General features: G+C 46.3%; 1 protein-coding gene across 1 annotated transcript in view; it reads left to right on the top strand.

Annotated features, from left to right (window-relative positions):
• The first annotated feature begins 447 nt into the window (after positions 1–447).
• The window catches only part of LOC111159768 (BH3 interacting domain death agonist), a 47,013-nt gene continuing 26,561 nt past the window's right edge, over positions 448–20,899 (top strand). Inside the window, exon 1 of the mRNA XM_022522360.1 lies at positions 448–540. The gene's annotated coding sequence lies outside the window, so the exon portion shown is untranslated. The remainder of the gene's footprint in view (positions 541–20,899) is intronic.

Below are 20,899 nucleotides of genomic sequence, written 5' to 3' on the forward strand. Positions count from 1 at the left end.
CTCCTCTGGCTGTGCAGTTGCGGGGCTCTCTGGACACAGGCACTGGGGAATGGCTTCGGAAGATTATTCCTGGGAATCACCACCCCAGGCTGTTCCAAGAACAGCTCGTGAGGATTCTGAAATCCCTTCCAAGCAAGGAACATTTGGAACAATTCCCTGCGTCGCCTGAATGGGCGACCAACCTCCCCAGATGGCCACCTTGATAGGGACTACGGTTTGTGGGTGGAAGTCCGCTGTATCCTCCGGGGCTTCGGCAGGTGGGGGTGGGGGTGTCGCGGCCGCTAGGCTGCTCCTGGTGGCGGGGCCCAACCGCAGGAGCAGCCTGCTGTGCTGAGCTGGGAGTTTCCCGGTAGGCGCCGGCGACTGACGGGCCGGGGGCGGGGCTGGCCGCGGCGGGCGGGAAATAAAGGAAGTGCGAGCGCGGCGGCTGCGTACTTCGCGCGCCTCGGGGACTTTGCCTCCAGTCAGCCTAGCCCGGCTCCCGGCTCCCGGCGCCCCTCGCTGCCGGTCTCTCGGCTTGCTGTCACGGCCGCTGGGTCGGTGAGTAGCCCCCAGCTGCCCGCGCGGCCGTCTGCGCTGAGCTGCAAGTTCAGGAGCTCCTGTCTGCCCGGCGCGGGGCTGGCTCAGCGCTCGCTGCCGGCCCCACCGTCCCAAACACAGCCCCGGACCGCCCATGCCTGTGGGGCCGGACGGCGGGCGGGGAGGCGCTGCTGCCAGGTGCCACCCGGCCCGGAGCTCCCCGTGGGCCCCCAAGGCCGGCAGCCCGCGACCCCACGCTTGGAGCCTGCCGGCCCTCGGCGCCCGACGTCGAGGCAGCCTTTCACCCTGCCCCCCGTCCGCCTGGTCCGCTCCTTCGGTCCGCGCGGCCCACACACCGCCTGAAGGGCTCCCCCACTCGGAGGAAGGACACATGGGGACCCCAGGGAGCCGGAGCGGGCCGGCGCGCGGCTCCCGGATTCTCTTGGGTAGGCTAGAGAAGGCTTTATAGTCCCCTCTCTGAGCGAGTCTTCGGGTTTGGCCGGCGGCTTGTGGGGCCTCGGCCGGGGTGCGGTGGAGGGGCTGGTGGGTGAGGACTTAAGACCTCCCCCGCCCCTGGATGGGTGGGCGATTTGCGGCTGCCAGGTCCAACCTCTGAGATGAGAAACCCGACGGGAAGGATCGGGTTCAGGTTACACATCTGTTTGTTCAGCACCAGATCCGGAACCTAAATCCAGACGCAGACCTTGGGCTCTGGTCTCGGGCACTTTTCCCTGTTTTACCCCTGCCTCAGTGTGGCCAAATAGCCTGTCTTAGAACTGTTAGAAATTACATGCATATACTGGCTGGTGGCAGAAGTTAGTTTGTTGAATGACTTTGTAACCCCAGGGGACCCTGGGAGAGCCCTAAAGCCCTCAGCTACCAAGTGGCTGGTCTGGCAGGGGATTTTCTGGAGTCGAGGAGGGACCGTGGTGGTGACAGTGAGGATGAGCTTGAGGAACACAGGTAAGGCCTTTTGGGATTGGATTGGTCTGGAAAGGATTGAGGAGCAGGAAACCCAGCACAGAGCGCACCTAACTTTTCAGGCAACTACCTAATTCCACTGCCAAGCCTGCCTGCCCTTCCTGCAAATCTTATCTGGCTGCCCAAGCCTCACTTGGTGGCATCTCAGCTGGTCTCTTTCTATAGAAGGGAGCTGGGGGAAGCTGCTGAAGGATGTGGTTTGTCCACATTCCATCTCCACCCAACTGGGGCGAGTGGCTCTGAGTTGGGGAAGGCTGTCCTGGGCCTTAGTCTGTGCCATCTTTTTTTTTTTTTTTTTTTTAAGATTTTATTTATTTATTTGACGGAGAGCTCGTGTGCAAGCACAATCAGGGGGAGCGACAGAGGGAGAATGAGAAGCGGGCTCCCCACAGAGCAGGGAGCCTAATGTGGGGCTCGATGATGTGGGGCTCAATCCCATGACCTGAACCGAAGGCAGACACTCAAAGGACTGAGCCACCTAGGCACCCCTGGTCTGTGCCATCTTTTTTTTTTTTTAAATTTATTTGTCAGAAGAGAGGGAGAGAGAGCGAGTGCAGGCAGACAGAATGGCAGGCAGAGGCAGAGGGAGAAGCAGGCTCCCTGCTGAGCAAGGAGCCCGATGCGGGACTCGATCCCAGGACGCTGGGATCATGACCTGAGCCGAAGGCAGCTGCTTAACCAACTGAGCCACCCAGGCGTCCCTGGTCTGTGCCATCTTGACCCAGACCTTGAACCGGGGCCCTGAGAGGCCACTGGAAGTCTTCAGTGACTGTTCCTGGTTTTGGAGCTAGAAGGAAAGTGGGAAGGGGACTTCTGGTTTTAAAAGTTTAGGTGGGGGACGCCTGGGTGGCTCAGTTGGTTAAGCTGCTGCCTTCGGCTCGGGTCATGATCCCAGAGTCCTGGGATCGAGTCCCACATCCGGCTCCTTGCTCAGCTGGGAGCCTGCTTCTCCCTCTCCCTCTGCCTGCTGCTCCCCCTGCTAGTGCTCTCTCTCTGTGTCAAATAAATAAATTTTAAAAATCGTAAAAAAAAAAAGGTTTAGGTGGGCAGAGCTCTAGAGAGGCCTTGTTGGGAAGGGGGTAGGTGTCTAGCCTTTTACTGCTGCGGGGCATGTGTGTGTGTTCTGTCCCTCCTGCCCAGCGAGAGAAGAGGTGCAGGGTCGGCACCCTCAGGAGGCCTGGTGGAGGACTTCACAGGTGGGGTTTAAAAGCAGCCTTCTCACTTCTTTGAGTACTGAGGTGCCCAGTGCCCATGCTGTGCTGGGCATGGGGCAGTGTGGTTCATGAGGGACAAGGTGCTGTCTCATGGGAATGGAGACATAAACTGGCTACTGTCATACATCAGGATGCAGGCTTTGGTGTATTTGTTGCAAAGAGCTTTGGGAACATGGGGTGGGTTGCTGTTAGCTTTGTCTGAAGAGGTTGGGCCATCTGAAGGGGACTCTGAAGAATAAATAGGATCTTGCCAGTTGAATAAGGTGGGAAAGTGCACTCAGGGCAGTCAGTGCAGGAATGCTGGGGTAGGGGTGCCTAGATGGGAAGGGGCATTGCATGCCCTCCTCTGAGGCCTTGCCCAGGGAAGCTCATAGCCTTAGCCAACCTGGGGAGACTCATTGGAGGAACTGCTGGTTTTACTCATTGCAAATGAGAACGGCCTGTCAGGAGTGCTGAGGCCATACGGAGGAGCAAGTCGTTGGATGATGGAGCTTTCCAGGGCAGGAGTGTTGGCTTGCAGAAGGTCAGTGAATGACATTTGGGCTGTTCTCTTCTTCTCTAGTGTAAGGGACTATGATAGGATGTTGCCATCATGATCAAGGACTGTGTGTTCCTTGGTGGGTAGTACCCAGCATGCTGGCTCTGGATTCTCAGCTCCTGAGAAGGCTCACTCTAGAGCTGTGGCTATTGGAAGTCCTTTCTGTGCTTGTACCTCTGGTGACCATTTGTCAGTCTGGGGTTTTGGAGGGCAGTGCTGTTCTGGATGACCCCTGAGGCTAGCTACCCACCCTACTGGGACTCCTATGCATAGGATCCCATTAGCAGTACCTTGGCTGCCACACCTGGCTGGCCACCCCCAGGTGATACGTGTCCTTGCCCAAAGCCACTGAGGGGTCTGAAAAAGACAGCTAATTGAGGATGGTGAGAACATATAGATAGAGTTCACTGTGGGCCTGATACACACATGAATAACTTCATGTGTATTGGTTAGCTTATTTGGACATCACAGTAATCAGAAGCAAGGTTATCATCCTTACTCTTCAGTTGGGGAAACTGAAGCATGAAGTGATTAAGTAACTTGCCCAGGGTCACAGCCTAGGAAGTCAGACCCCAGAATCCCAGCTCTAAGTGTTACATTGCACTGCCTGGATTTCCAGGCTACTCACTAACCCATTTTCCAAATTCAGCTCATCCACCTCCGCACCTCTACACCAGTTAGACGTGAAGGGGCAAGGAGCAGAGATAATGGCTGTGGTCTTTCTGTGGACTCCCCTCCCCTGCAGGCAGCTAGTGATGTGTGTGGGACAGGATGAAGCTTCAGGGAGCAGGGCCGTGGACCCGCTGGGTGGGATTTAGCCCCACAGGTTCCCCAGCCTCCCATCCCTGTGGCCCAGTCCTTTCCTTGCCTTCCCTTGCTCTTCTCTTCCTGCCTGCAGAGGTCAAAATGGGAGAGTTTCAGATGAAAGCCCGACTCCATGATCTGGATGAACCATAAAGCAACCATCGAATGGAAATTGTGGTTGGCTTTTTGTGTCCAGAGTCCTAGAAACCACCAACTTAGAAAATGAGGAAGTGGTTTGTTTTAAACTAACCTCTCCCCTTGGTAATCCTATCTGTTGGTGTTGGGTGTTGGAGACAGGTGCTAGATGGTGGAGTTTTTGAGCCCCTCTGAGTCATAGACCAGGTTTAAAAGGGGGCTGGTTGCATTCAGACACCCAGAGTGGTGGGACTGAAACTGCCCTGTGGGGCCTGGAAGACTGTCTGCCCTTGTGGAAGGATGTGGGAATGCCACCATAGGAAGAGAGGCATGCCTCCTGGGTCCAGAGTGTCGGGATCACCATGGAGATCCTGGCAAAGCTTCGTGCTTGGGCTTCTGCCTGGTCTGAACGGGCTCCCAAGTCCGCGCTTAATAAGCTCCCGCCAAGCTGCTGGCTGTGAAGACCAGCAGGGCGGGTCAGCAGTTGCCTTACATGCTCCTGTGCTTAACAAAGTGCCTTTCTTCAGAGTTAGGAAAGTGAGTACTGTGTTCTGGTCTGGTGTGGGCCAGTCTTTGGAATGTGAATGTAGCCTAGTGTGGTGGTGGGGGGGGGTGTCTGAGCTTTTATCTGAGGCCAGCAATGGTGATGCTGTTTTTCTGTCAGTGGGCATCTGTGTGTCTGTAGTTGGTTTCCTTTGCATAACGATCTCAATTCTCACTGGAATTCTGGGAAATGCTGCAGTTGTGAAACATCAGTGATGGGGTGTTTCTCACGTATATGCTCATATTTAGACAAATGTTCCGGTGGTCATGGCCCTGGGTCTAGGACTGGGCCATGTCCCAGGAGCTCGGGCTTGGATCTCCCCACCCTCATGCACAGCCCTGCCCCCCCCCCAACACCCACTCCCCCACCAAGCTAGAATGAAGGGTAAGAATGTCACAAAGCTGGGAGTGCCCTTTTTACAAAAGGGAAAGTGAGGTCACATGGCAGGTTGAAAGCCAGCTGTGACCCGGGTCACGCACAGAGGTCACCAGAGAGGATCCCTCTGTGGTCTGGGAATGCATGAGCCTCTTTAATGCTGCCGGGCCCCAGGGACTTAGGGAGTTTGGGACTTTTCTGGGCTTTTCACCTGTCTTTCCAGGGAAAGCCAGCTGAAGTCAGGGGATTAGTGTTCAGTTAGGGCTTGGGAGATATGACAGCAGTAAGGGAGCAGAGGAGGAGGTAGTAGATGGGGGGTGGGGGAGAGGGCCTGAGTCATGAAGGCCTGTGCAACATGGTGTGGGGATCCCACTTGGGTGGGAGTAAGTGCTAGAGAGTGACACAGAGCTCAGTAACTCTGGTCCTGTGAGCGGTAAACCAGGCCTGAGGTCACAGGCATATGTATGCCTCGGTTTGGGAGAAGGCCAGCTGGGTAAATGAGTCAAAGCATCAGCAGCCCCTCTCAGCACTAGCGAGGGTGTTACTTATAATGGGTCACCATCTGGGAAGTCCGATCCGGATGGGAAGAGCTGGGAGGGGCTTCTGCACCAGCAGGCAGCTCCTTGGAGATAGAAAGGAGGAAGCCAACTCTGGGGAATTGTGAGCTGAGGGCGCTGACTTCTGGTGAGGGTGGGCACTGTGTTTGGGACTGTCCCTTCACCACCTTCTGGGCCCAGCCACCTCTGTATGTATGGTAGTGGGGGTGGGGAGGGAGCAGAGGACCAAGGTGAGGCTCAGCACCTCCCAGGGACCCTGGAAGGCAGGGTCTGCTATCATAGAGGAGGTAAAGTACCCTTGACTGGAACCTATTCCAAACTTTCCAGCAGGTATGTCCCGCCCCCGTCCTGGAGAGAGGGTAGGGTTAGGGTTGTGAGGCCATTGGGTTGGTGGGCTGGCAGGCCCCTGGGTCTGGGTGACAGCAAGCCTTGAGGAAGATGCCTCTGTAGCCCATCATACTTTCGTTGTCCCCCAAATTCCCCACCGTTAGACCAGCTGGCCCCCAGGTGTCCATTGCTTCTCAAAAAGCCCAGTTTCTCCCTGGGTATCTCCTAGGAACCTTGGTAACATCCAACCTCCCACACTCTTTCCTGGCTGCCTGGGAAGCTGAGTCCAGGGCCATTGCTGGTCATGACATCTCACTGGGGTAGTGCTTATCCATGTGTAAAATGATTGTACTGACTATTTTCACGCCCTGCACCATTCCAAATACAGGATATCATCCCTTTGCCTAGATGAGGAAACGGAACCTGCTAGAACTTGGGAGGTGGGAGGGTTGTTGTGAGTCCCCGCTGCACATACTTGCTGGCCCACAGTCCCTTTCTGCTCTGTTCAGCTGCCCCGCCTGCCAGCTCTGGCTGTGAAGGGCTGCATGATTTGGGGTCTGACATGGCTTTGGTAACATCCCTTTTCTTCCCCATGACAAAGCTCTCATAAGAAGGCAGTTAGGAGTGTAGAGGGGACCGGTGTATGACAAAGGCTGAGCTAGACATTTTAGAGTAGCCTCTGGGATGCCTGTCTTGCCCCACCGAGTGTGCACAGATCTTTCTGAAGCCCGGGCCTAGGCAGAGGAGGGCAAGCAGGAGACTGTAGGATGGAGGCTTTTTATCAGGAAGGTGGACTTTTGCAGACCTGGGTAGAGCAGTGGACCTGTGCGAGAGGATGGCCTCAGGTATCTGGGAAAGAGGCTGCTGCCCTTTTAGAACATCCTTTCTCAGGCTGCCTTTTTTTTTTTTAACCACTTTATTGAGATATTTCACATACCATCATAGTCACCCATTTATTTATTTATTTATTTATTTTTAGAGATTTTATTTATTTATTTGACACAGAGAGAGATCACAAGTAAGCAGAGAGGCAGGCAGAGAAAGAGGAGGAAGCAGGCTCCCTGCTGAGCAGAGAGCCTGATGCGGAGCTTGATCCCAGGACCCTGGGATCATGACCTGAGCCAAAGGCAGAGGCTTTAACCCACTGAGCCACCCAGGCGCCCCCATAGTCACCCATTTAAAGTAGGTTTTATTATATTCACAGAGCTGTTTTAACCATCCCCACAATCTAATTTTATTTTATTTTATTTTTATTTTTTAAAGATTTTATTTATTTCACAGACAGAGATCACAAGTAGGCAGAGAGGCAGGCAGAGAGAGGGAAGCAGGCTCCCCGCCGAGCAGAGAGCCCAATGTGGGGCTCCATCCCAGGACCCCGGGATCATGACCTGAGCCGAAGGTAGAGGCCTTAACCACTAAGCCACCCAGGTGCCCCCACAATCTAATTTTAGAACATTTCAACAGCCCCAAAAGAAACTTCTTACACATTATTAATCCCACCCAAATCCCACTGTCTCCGAAGCTCTTGGCACCTAATTTACTCTCTGGTTATATGGATCTGTGCATTCTGAGAGGTTCCGATAAATGGAATCATACAAAATGTGGCCTTTTGTGCCCGTCTCTTTCACTTTGCATGTTTTCACAGTCCATGCATGTTTTAACATGAATCAGACCTTCACTCCTTTTCACAGTCAGATAATATTCCACTGTCTTACAAGTACCATGTTTTGTTTATGGAGTCATTGATCATTTGGGTTATTTCTACTTTCTAACAATTATGGATAATTCTGCTATGAACATTTATGTACAAGTTTGTCTGTGGGCTTATGTTTTCATTTCTCTTAGGTGTATGCCTAGGAGTGGAATTGCTTGGTAACTGTGTTTTAATTGTTTGAGGAGCTGCCAAACTTTCTGAGAGAAGCTGCCTCATTTTACATTCCCACCAGCAACGCATGAGGCTTCCAGTTTCTCCACATTCTTTTTTTTTTTTAAAGATTTTATTTATTTATTTGACACAGAGAGATCACAAGTAGACAGAGAGGCAGGCAAAGAGAGAGAGGGAAGCAGGCTCCCTGCTGAGCAGAGAGCCCGATGCAGGACTCGATCTCAGGACCCTGAGATCATGACCTGAGCCAGAGGCAGCAGCTTAACCCACTGAGCCACCCCAGCGCCCCTCCACATTCTTGTTACCACTTGCTTTTATCCCTCTTTTAGCCTAGCCATTCTAGTGGGTTCACTGTGTGTTTTTTTTTTTTTTTTAAGATTTTTATTTATTTATTTGACAGACCGAGACCACAGTAGGCAGAGAGGCAGGCAAAGGGAGAGGAGGAAGCAGGCTCCCCGCCTAGCAGAGAGCCCGATGCGGGTCCCCATCCCAGGACCCCGGGATCGTGACCCAAGCAGAAGGCAGAGGCTCTAACCTACTGAGCCATCCAGTCGCCCCTCATTGTGGTTTTGATTAGTATTTTTGTAATGGCTAATCAGGTTGAGCATTTTTTCATGAGCTCATTGGCCATTTGTGTATCTTCTCTGGATCCTATTCAAATCTTTTGCCTAATTTTTAATCAGGTTGTCTTTTCATTGTTATAAGAATTCTTTATTGTCAGATTAATGATTTGCAAATATTTTCCCCTACTCCATGGGCTGTCTTTCTTGATGGTACCTTTTTAAGCACAAGAGTTAATTTTCTTTTCCTTTTTTTTTTTAAGATTTTATTTTTAAGTAGTCTCTACACCTAACGTGGGGCTTGGACATAAAACTCTGAGGTCAAGAGTTGCATGCTCTACTGACTGAACCAACCAGTTCCTGAGAGTTAATTTTCAAGAAGTCCAGTTTATCTGTTTTTTTCTTGTTTTACTTATTTTTTTGGTGTCATGTCTTAGAAATCATTGTCTGACTCAAGGTCATGAAGTTTTATTCCTGTATTCTAAGAATTTTATAGTTTTAGCTCATGCATTGGTTCCATGATCTATTTTGAGTTAGTTTTTGTATATGACGTGAGGGTAGGGGCTTGTGGATACTCAGTTGGCCTAGCACCGTTTGTTGAAAAGACAACTTTTTACCGTGGACTTGCCCCCTTTGTCAACTGTCAATTAACCATAGGTCCAAACTGTCATTGCTGTTCCACTAATCTTATGTTTATCCTTTGCAATACCACACTGTCTTGATTACTCTAGCTTAGTAAGTTTTGAAATTGGGAAGTAACAATTTGAAATTGTTCTTCTTCAAGATTTCCTGTTCTGTGCCCCTTGCATTTCCATATGTATTATAGGAGCCATCTGTAACTTTCTGCAAAAAAATCCAGCTGGGAGTCAGAGAGGAATTGCATTGAATCTGTAGGTGAATTGGGGGGGTTAGTGCCATCTTAACCTTAATAATTCTCCCAATCTGTAAGCATTGTGTGAATTTTCATTTATTTAGCTCTTTACTTTCTTTCAACAGTATTTGTAGTTTTCAGCATACAGATCTTATGCTACTTTTGTTAACTATTCCTAAGTGTTCTCTTTTTCTTGATGCTGTTATAAAGGTAATTGTTTTCTTAATTTCATTTTTGGATTCTTGATTGCTAATCTATAGAAGTACAATCGATCTTGAAATACTTATGTCCTGCAGCCTTGCTGAACTCACTTATTAGTTCCAGTAGTTTTTGTTTTTTTTTTTTTAAAGATTTTATTTATTTATTTGTCAGAGAGAGAAAGAGAGTACACACAAGCAGGCAGAGTGGCAGGCAGAGGCAGCGAGAGAAGCAGGCTCCCTGCTGAGCAAGGAGCCGGATGTGGGACTCGATTCCAGGACCCTGGGATCATGACCTGAGCCAAAGGCAGCAGCTTAACCAACTGAGCCACCCAGGCGTCCCCCAGTAGGTTTGTTTTTGTTTTTGTTTTTTTTAATGGATGTTGGCTCAGTGTGTTTTAAAGCTTTTTGTTGACTCTGGTGTGACAGGGTTGAAAACCATTGGGTTAGATCAGTAGTCCCCATGCCTTTGGGTTGGAGAGGTTAGGAAACAGAATCAGAGCACTTGAATTTCTAAGGAATTTTCCTCTGTGCCTGTGGAAAGAATGAGGGGCTGGGAGCTTAGACTCAACCTAAGCATAGAGGCAGAGGAACCAGTTTTCTCCACTCCAGCTTCCTCCATTCCTGGTAAACCCATTTGGGCCGGGTGAGTGAAAGTGTGCATTTTACAGAAATGTGTCCTTGGTCAGAGTGGCAACACCCTCCCTGCTGTGAGTTGTCAGAAAGAGCCAGTGTGAAAACTGATGAGAGTCAAAACCCAAAGGAAGAAGTCAGTGGCTTAGGGAAGCTGGTGAGGTCCTGTTGGGGACTGTGGAAAGGATGAAGTCTGGGTGGCTCTAGCCACCCAGGGTTGTCAGGACTGTCTTTCTGGCTCTGCCTTGATCCTATCCACCCCAGCAAACTGAACTTCACCCCACTTGAGGGGAAGGTCGTTTTCCTTACAGCTCTAGACTTGGTTTTATTTTCATAAAAGCAGATGTGAGAACTGGCAGACACCTTAGAAATCCACATTGTCTAGAAACTGGTTGTATCCTCTTACTAGTCCCTTCATTAATTAGAAAGCTAGGGGCACCTGGGTGGCTCAGTCGTTAAGCATCTGCCTTCGGCTCAGGTCATGATCCCAGGGTCCTGGGATCAAACCCTGCGTCTGGCTCCCTGCTCAGGGGGAAGCCTGCTTCTCCCTCTCCCTGGCTTGTGTTTACTTTCTGTCTCCCTCTCTGTCAAATAAATAAATAAAAAAAATCTTTTTTTTTTTTTTTTTTTTTTTTTTTAGATTTTATTTGTCAGAGAGGGAGAGAGAGCAAGCGAGCACAGGCAGACAGAATTGCAGGCAGAGGCAGAGGGAGAAGCAGGCTCCCCGCCGAGCAAGGAGCCCGATGTGGGACTCGATCCCAGGACGCTAGGATCATGACCTGAGCCGAAGGCAGCTGCTTAACCAACTGAGCCACCCAGGCGATAAATAAAATCTTAAAAAAAAAATTAGCTAAATGAAATCTTGGATATGTGTTCATGCTACCATTTTATATTTGTATGAAAGTCATGGTTTCACTTCTTTTTCTTTTAATTACATATTAGTGGTTTGGGAGGTCATCCACTGAAAAGCATGCCCAATGGATTCACATGGTCTTTTCTTAGCTACCAGAGGCACTAGCTAAGAAGGACTTGTTTCTTGACTTTGCCAACTGTGTGTGTGTCTCTCTTCCTCTCTCTCTCCCCTGACTTTATGTTTTGTTTTGATTTTTGGTTTGCACATGCAGATCAATTATCCCCATCACTGACAGGTGGGATCAGTGATCAAAAATTTGGCTTTGTGGTCTCACCATGTGCTGATCTTTACGGACAGATGGATTCTCTGTTGAATGAGGGATGGCGGAGAGGCTGGGTTGTTGGACCTTACTGTGTCCTTAGTCTCTCACGTTCAGTTTGGTTCAGAATTTTGTGTCCACCAGGAAGAACAACTCTGACATCTGAGGCAGTATGTCTTTGTGTTTCTATGTTTACTCTCAACCTGGAGCTGATGTAGAATTGATGCCACAAGTTCTCTATGTCCGTAGTTCAGAAGGGCCTTTGCCTCTCATTGTGTAATTGTGAAACAAATTTCTTTAATTATTGGGGAGTTAGGCTGTAAAGTGTCTTAAGTTGGATCAACTTGTGGACGTAAACGTCTACATAAATCAAGTATTAAAATTTCCAGAAAATAAGGAAATTGCACTCTTTTTTTAAAAAAGATTTTTTATTTTATTTTTTTAGGTAATCTCTACCCCCAATCTCTTACCCTACAATCCCAAGATCAAGAGTCTCGTGCCACACTGACTGAGCCAGTCAGGTGCCCCAAGGAAATTGCACTCCAAGTGACTGAAATGCACTAGACTTAAGAAAAATTCTTACAGAACAAATGTTTTTTTTTAGAGTGCAGATTTATATTAAGATAAGTTTTTGACAAATGAGAATGAAGTAATAATTTGGTGTAAAAAAGCTGTTTTTTCTCTGATTTATTACTATTAGACATAATACTGATTGTATTTAGTAACAACATACAGTAAATCAATATAATAAATACAGTAAATTTTATTCTACCTTCCCCCCATGCCCAAACTTCTACAGGTAGACTATTACTCTTATGTAATATTTAAGGTTATAAAAAAATGTAAATTTGTTTTCAACTAAATTCAGTTAAATTCTGACAGTGTTTTTATTTTAACAGTATAGTATTCAAAGATAAAACTTAACCTAAAACCTGGGATAATATTAAATTGGCTTAGTTAATGGGTAGTAATTGTATACATAGAATACTGAAAACATTGATTACTAGGTATAATTTTTTTTTAAGATTTTATTTATTTATTTGACAGAGATCACAAGTAGGCAGAGAAGCAGGCAGAGAGAGAGGAGGAAGCAGGCTCCCCGCTGAGCAGAGAGCCTGATGCGGGGCGCGATCCCAGGACCCTGGGATCATGACCTGAGCGGAAAGCCAAGGCTTTAACCCACTGAGCCACCCAGGCGCCCCACTAGGTATAATTTTAAGCTTTTTTTTTTTAATATACTGAAAAGCTTTACTGTGGCTAGTATTAATGAATGTGTGAGAAAGTATAAAAGTTGTGTGTGTGTGGCTATAGAAAGTTGTGTATTGTGTTCAGGAGTTGTCTGCTAAAATGTTCTAAAATATTTGTATATGACAGCTCTCAACCCCCTAGTTCTCTGGGAAGTATTAAGTAAAAGTTATACTTAATATGAATGGCATATGAATATGAATGGCAGATGAACACTTTGTGTATATGCTTTTAATTTTTAAGCAAAGGTTTTTTTTTTTTTCCCCTCAAAGCAGCATTTCTCAGACTTTTTGTTCTTTTGCTCTTTTACACATAAAAATTATTGAGGATCCCCAAAAACTTTTGATTAAGTGGGGTTTCTTTATTATATTTTCCATGTTTGAAATTAAAACTGAAAAAATTTAAAAGTATTCATTTGAAAATTTATCAGGTCTGGGGCAACTGGGTGGCTCAGTCATGAAGTCTTCTGCTCAGGTCATGGTCCCAGGATCCTGGGTTTGAGCCCCACATCAGGCTCCCTGCTTATCAGGAAGCTAGCTTCTCCTTCTCCCACTCCCCCTGCTTGTGTTCCCTTTCTTGCTTTGTCTCTGTCAAATAAATAAAATAAAATAAATAAAAATAAAACCTAAAAAAAAGAAAATATCAGTGCTTATTGCTTGTTAACATGAACTTTAAAAAATACTATAGTGGGCGCCTGGGTGGCTCAGTGGTTAAGCCGCTGCCTTCGGCTCAGGTCATGATCTCAGGGTCCTGGGATTGAGTCCCGCATCAGGCTCTCTGCTCAGCGGGGAGCCTGCTTCCCTCTCTCTCTCTCTCTGCCTGCCTCTCTGTCTACTTGTGATCTCTCTCTGTCAAATAAATAAATAAAATCTTTAAAAAAAAACTTGTCTTTCCATTAACTTTATTAAAAAAAATACTATAGTTTAAAAAATTAAAAAAAAAACTGTAGTTTATAAAACACCACTTTTCATGAGAACAACATTGTTTCATGTTTTGCAAATCCATTAAATGACTGAGTTTGCAAAGAAGCTATGAAATATGTCATAGCTTTGGCAAAGTTTGCTTATTTTGATGGTTTTGCTTTCTTGATTTACTCATTGATGCCTTTACTGCCAAAGTGAAAGATTATTCTTTACTTTCTGTGTAATCCAACTTGATAGCACAGATTCTGTAAAACAATAATTTTTGATACTTTATGGTTTTATTGATTGCTTGAAGGGGAAAAAACCCACAAAGAACAAAGGCTCATCACTTAGGAAAGAACTAAGATTTTGTTAGTTTCACTAATAGACAACCAGCTCTGGTTTCTCAAGTGTCCCCTGATCCTAGTTTAAGTGTCCACTGATCCCTAGTTTAAATGCCAGGTGGCCTCTGACAACCGTTTTGGTGTTGCCTTCCAGAAATTGGACCCTAAATGTAGACAAAAAATTTTTTTCCGAACATCTGTTATTCTCAGCAGTCAGAGATTTCTCAGAGTGCCCCTGGAAAGCCACAAAGGTCATTCACCTAAAAAGAAATACTATAAAATTAATTAGATTTGTTTGAAGCGTCACTCCTGTGAGGGCTGCGTGAGAAAAGTAGCTGTCAGATCAGAGGAGGGGCTTGCTCAGGCTTTCCTTGGATACGTTTGTGCAGATAAAATGTTATGAATGCAAATATTTCAGAAAACGTTTGCTTTATGGGAAATGCCTTTCTGCCTAAAATATGTTTTTATTCTCAGGAGAAAGTGATGAAATTTGTTATAAAATAGTTATGTGCCATAACCCAAAAGAGAATCTGTCTCTCCTACATTCTTATATTACCACTCGGAGAAATGCCACCTGTACATAATCTTGGGGTTTCTGTGTGTGTTGTGTATGTGTGTGTATCTCCAACAAAGGACAGAATCAGCCTTGTGGAAAAGGATTATACCAAGTACCTTAAAATAGTAATACTTTAAAAAACAGGCTTTTGAGCTAGCACGGCTTCAGCAACTTCCAGGTGACACCAGTGCGTGGAGTCAGGATTTTCGGGCCACTTTTTCCTCTGGATACTGACTGACAGCTCCGTGGAAGTGGCCTGCTGGCCTCAGATGCTGCTGAGCATGATGTCTGTGGGACACAGCAAACCCATACAGGAAACGGTGCTATGGGGATTTGCTTGGAATACTGCTGAGGTTTCTATTTCCATTTTCTAGGTACATGAGGAAACTCCTTAAGCTGTCCATACCGGTCTGTAGGTCTGTAACCTGTAACAACTTAGTAGACTCTGCTTTGGGAAACTGAAATGAAACATTTAAAAATGTTACCTAGTTCTCTGCTGCCCTCCTACCCGCCCCCACCTCACCCACCTACCCCTCTCCCCCATCCGGGAATTCCTGTGAAGTCTTCCTGTTTTGTGTGATGATATCTGCATAGGTTCACTATGAAGAATCTGTCCATTTTTAAAAATCTGTGGAGGGGTGTCTGGTGGGCTCAGTCAGTAGACCATGCAACTCTTGGTCTTGGGGCTATAAGTTCAAGTCCCACACTGGGTGTAGAGATGACTCAAAATCTTTAAAAAAAATTTATAGTAAAACAGATATTACATAAAATTTACCATTTGAACCATTTTAAGTAGACAGTTCAGTGGCATTAATGAGGAATTAATAATTCTCTAAAACAACAGGAGTAATTCCTCAGGTAAGTGGAATTGTATAGTGTATTTGGCTTTCGTGTCTGGTTTATTTTATTCGTGTAATGTCTTCAGAGTTCATCCATGTGGGAGCCTGTGCCAGAATTTCATTCTTTTTTTGGTGCGTGGTAAAATACACATAACATAAAATTTACAATTTTAGGGGCGCCTGGGTGGCTCAGTCGTTAAGCATCTGCCTTGGGCTCAGGTCATGATCCCAGAGTCCTGGAATTGAACCCTGCATCGGACTCCCTGCTCAGTGGGAAGCCTGCTTCTCCCTCTCCCATTCCCCCTGCTTCGGTTCCCTCTCTTGCTGTGTCTCTCTCTGTCAAATAAATAAATAAAATCTTTTAAAAAAATTTTACAGTTTTGTCAAATAAATAAAATCTTAAAAAAAAATTTTTACAGTTTTAACCATTTTCTTTTTTTAAAAGATTTTATTTATTTGTCAGAGAGAGCGAGTGCACAAGCATTGGGAACAGCAAGCAGAGGGTGAGGGAGAAGCAGGCTCCCCGCTGAGCAAGGAGCCCAGTGCGGGACTCAATCCCAGGACTCTGGGATCCTGACCTGAGCCGAAGGCAGATGCTCAACCGACTGAGCCACCCAGGCGTCCCCCATTTTAACCATTTTCAAATGTGTAGTTCAGTGGCGTTAAGTACTTTTATATCGTGCAAACATCACTACCACCCATGTCCAGAATCTTTTCATCTTTCCAGCTGAAATTCTGTACCCCTTAAATAGTGATTCCCCGCTTCCTCCTCCTAGCCCTTGGCAACCACCGTTCTACTTTCTGTGAATTTGACTACTCTAGGCACCTCATATAAGTGAAATTATATAGTATCCGCCCTTTTGTATCTGGCTTATTTGACTTAGCATAATGTCCTCAAGGTTCATCCATGTTATGTCATGTGTCAGAGAGAGAGAGCATGAGCACAGGGGAGGGACAGAGTGGGTGGAAGAAGCAGACTCTTCACTGAGCAGGGAGCCCAGTGTGGGGCTGGATCCCAGGACTCTGGGATCATGACCTGAGCTGAAGGCAGACGCTTAACCAAAAGGGACCCAGACACCCCCTTGTTCTTCCTTTTTGAAGCTGAATTAATATTCTACTTTATGGGTAGAACCGTGTTTTGTTTATCCATTCACCCATCTATGGACATTTGCCTGGCATTTGTGAATAGTGCCACTAGAACATGGGTGCAAATACTGTTTGAATCGCTTTTTCACTTTTTTGGTGTATATACCCAGAAGCAGAATAATTTAAATTAAATCATATGGTAACTCTATGTATAATTTTTTGAGAAACTGTTACCAAACTCAGGCTGTGTACCAGATAGGATACACAGTACCTAATGTCTGAGATATTGGCTTTGAAGCAAAGTTTTATAATCAGACAGGCAATCCAAGGAGAAATCAGGGGATCATTTCCAAAGCGGAGTGACCCTGTTGAGACTAGGGACCGCTTATATATTCAAAAGAAAAGGAAGGGATTTCTTGAAACCATAAGAGGGTGGGGCTCAACAACGTGGAGGTAAGCATTCTTCAGAACAATGAGGCACTATCTGGGACCTGGTACATCAAGACAGATGTTACCATCTGGTCCCCATTAGGTTTATTTTTATTTTATTCATTTATTTGTCAGAGAGAGCGTGAGCGTGTGTGCACTGACTCAATCCCAGGATCCTGGGATCATGACCTAAGCCAAATCAGACTCTTTATTTTTTTTTTTTAAGATTTTATTTATTTATTTGACAGACAGAGATCACAGGTAGTCAGAGAGGCAGACAGAGAGAGAGAGGAAGGGAAGCAGGCTCCCCGCTGAGCAGAGAGCCCGACGCGGGGCTCGATCCCAGGATGCTGGGATCATGACCTGAGCTGAAGGCAGAGGCTTTAACCCACTGAGCCAAATCAGACTCTTAACCTACTGAGCCACCCAGGTGTCCCCCCCCCCAGTTAGGTTTCTACAATGAATGAGTAAACAGGGAGTAGAGATAAAAAGGCAGTTAATGTTTGATCATGCATGGAACAAAATTAGGGAACATAACAGAATGTGGAGCTGAGTTAATAATGCGATTAATAAAACTGTAGTTCTGTTTATGCTCTCAAAAGAGGTCCAGAAACCAGGGCGCCTGGGTGGCTCGGTGGGTTTTAAAGCCTCTGCCTTCGGCTCAGGTCATGATCCCAGGGTCCTGGGATCGAGCCCCGCGTCGGGCTCTCTGCTTGGCGGGGAGCCTGCTTCCTCCTCTCTGACTGCCTCTCTGCCTACTTGTGATCTCTGTCTGTCAAATAAATAAATAAAATCTTAAAAAAAAAAAAAAGAGGTCCAGAAACCAAGCATCTGGCCTCAAAACTGCCATACTGTCCTTTTTTAAAAACCGGGATGTAATTGGACAAGCTGATAAGTGTAACCATGTCCTTACTTGGAATGTCCTATTTCTGCAGGATGTGCATGCAGTCTGCTATGACCAACACTTTTCACTTTATGGAACCAGTGCCTGCAAAGCCTTGCCAGGAACCCTGCCCAGCCTCTGCCTCCTAGGGCCCTAGCTGTACGGCAGGGGGTGGGGGTGCACTAGGAAGGTCACTTCTTGACAGGCCAGGGAATTTAAGATACTTGGTGGACCTGAATTAAGAGAGGCAAGAGACTGACTATACAAATGGACTGTGGCCAGACCATACGTAAAAACAGAATCCACCACCTGCAGCAACCTACCCGGGAAACTAACCCCTCCTTACATAATGACTAGCTCAAGAAGGCAGCCTGCTAGAAATCAGGTCTGTCTCTGGTGACAATATAGAAAGCTAAAAATAACTTCTGTAATAATTGGCCCCTGCTGGCCTTCATTAATAACTGGTTTCCTACTCTTTGTCCCTGCTTCCAACTTAGGACATGCAGAAAAAGCCACATATGTACCCCTAACCAGTCATATACAGTGCCGCCAGCCTCCAGTTGGGACACTCCTGAAGCCCCCTCCTTTTCTCACAGTAAATCTTTCCCAGTCCTCTGCCTGCCTTGAGAGTCTGCCAAATGCGAATGTCGGGATGAAAAACCTTTGTTCCCAGGTGGTTGGGCTTCCTTTATTTCCTTAGAGGAATTCACTCACATTGATAGGAACTGCCATGAAACCTGCTGCAATTGCTTAGGCTTAGTTTCCTGCCCTCAGGTCTCAAATAATAATGTGTTTAAAAGTCCAGTCCAAGATTCCTTATTCCTTACTGAAAGTCTCCGGTCCGAAGTTGATTTTTGTGGCCTTAGTAGTTCAATATTGCATGGCTCTAAATTTGCAGAAGAAACTTAGAGGTTTAAACTGGTTAATGAACACTCTTGCTGCACTGATGTAAATTACTAGGCTTATCTCTGAGATCATCTTTGAGATGATTATCATAGGCAGGAAAACCGTCAGGAAAAATTTTGAAGGACTTTGAAATGCGAAATTAAAAAACCCAACCAGGATGTTCTGACTAGTACACCCTTTTATTTTCTTTGCCTTTTATTGTCTTTGAGTTATTTTACATCTTTGTAAGTTAAAGAAAACTGATACTAATGCAAATGATTGTTCATAGAAATGCAAATGAGCTGCCCAGTGGAATACCTTATGGATATTGACTAGCTTGGGGTGTGTTTTGTAAATTCATCTCAGCTTTCCCATTGCCTGTGGCTATGGATCTTTGATTCCTTTGAGTGGTTTTAACTTTTTTTTTTTTTAGATTTTATTTATTTATTTATTTATTTGAGAGAGAGAGGGGGAGAGGAAAAGAGCAGGGAGAGAGGGAGAAGCGGACTTCCTGCTGAGCAAGGAAGGGGGGAGCGGTGCAGGGCAGGGGGACTCTATCCTGGGACTCTGGGGTCATGACCCCAGCTAAGGCAGGCAGTCGCTTAACCAACTGAGCCACCCAGGCACACTGAGTGGTTTTAACATTTTACTGTTTACCCCATTAAGTAAGTTAAATAAAATCTTTAATATGTGCTCATTTAAGAAGGAAAAGGAAAAGGAAATCCACCTTCTCTAAACCCATTTTTCTGAGGAAGACACACCACGGCCCAGAAAAGTGAACTCCCTTCCCTGCCCCTGTCTTTTCCAGATAGCACTTTCTCTTCTGAATCCCCAGTCTGGAGAAAACATAAAAATATATATATTTTTGTAGATATTTATATTTTATGGGGAAAACATAAAAACATATTTTTGTAGATATACAACTGACCTTTGAACAACTTGGGTTTGAATTCAGGTTCACTTATATGCAGATTTTTTTCCAAATATAAACTTGGACATTGATAGAGTGCAGTACTGTATCTTCCTGATGATTTTCTTAATGACATTTTTTTTCTAGCTTACTTTAATGTTTAAAATTTTTAAAAGGTTTTATTTATTAATTTTAGAGCGCGAGAGAGCAGGGCAAGGAGCAGAGGGAGAAGAGAGAATCTCAGGCAGACTCCATGCTCAGCACAGAGCCTGATGCGGAGCTCAGTCTCAACCCTGAGATCATGACCTGAGCTGAAATCAAGAGTTGGACACTTAACCGACTGAGCCACCCAGGCGCACCTCTAGCTTACTTTATTATAGGAATACAACATATCCTACATTTAACATGCAAAGTGTATGTTAATCACTTGTTTATGTTATCAAGCTTCCAATCAACATTAGTAGTTGAGTTTTAGGGGAGTTAAAAGTTACACGTGGGGATGCCTGGGTGGCTCAGTTGGTTAAGCAGCTGCCTTCGGCTCAGGTCATGATCCCAGCATCCTGGGATAGAGTCCCACATCGGGCTCCTTGCTCGTCAGGGAACCTGCTTCTCCCTCTGCCTCTGCCTGCCATTCTGTCTGCCTGTGCTCACTCTCTCTCCCTCTCTCTCTTTCTGACAAATAAATAAGTAAAATCTTTTAAAAAAATAAATAAATAAATAAAAGTTACACGTGCACTTTGAATACACATGCATCAGTGCCCCTAATCCCCATGTTGTTCAAGGGTCAACTGTATATAGAGCTTGGTCTATCTATAAAAATAGATCTATATCTTCCTAAATATTTAGCTGTAAGATATATATGGATATATATAGATACGGTGAAAATAAAGGACAACGTCACTAAGATGGAGTCAGGGGGCCAGCCCTCTAGTGCCCTACCACTCCTCCTCAAGCGCAGACCTAGCAGGAAGAGCGGGTGCCTTGTGAGCCCCCACTGCTGTACTGCCCCAGCGGGAGGACCAATGAGAGGACAAAGGAGCCCAGCCAAAGAGAGCCTGTCCTAATTCAGCCAGTGAGAAGCCACTATACTTGGAGCCCCAGTTTACTTCAGTGGACTTTTTGTTCACAGCAGCCCTCCAGGCTTCGCCCTTCCCTCTCCAAGTGTTTTCCTTGCTAATGACTTGCCCATAGTTTTGCCTTAGCAGTTTAATTTTTTTAAGGTGAACATCTCACACACACAGTTGACCTTTGAACAACATGGGGGTAGAGGCGCTGATTCCCCCACTTCTAACCCCATGGTCAGAAATCTACATATCACTTTTTAAAAAAATTATTTTTATTTATTTGACAGAGAGAGACACAGCTAGAGAAGGAACACACCAGAGGGAGTGGGAGAGGGAGAAGCAGGCCCCCTGCAGAGCAGGGAGCCCGAGATGCAGGGCTCAGTCCTAGGAACCTGGGATCATGACCTGAGCTGAAGGGAGATGCTTAATGACTGAGCCACTCAG

Source organism: Enhydra lutris, unplaced genomic scaffold (assembly GCF_002288905.1).
Source record: "Enhydra lutris kenyoni isolate GAN:26980312 unplaced genomic scaffold, ASM228890v2 scaffoldscaffold69, whole genome shotgun sequence".
Lineage (NCBI taxonomy): Eukaryota > Metazoa > Chordata > Mammalia > Carnivora > Mustelidae > Enhydra > Enhydra lutris.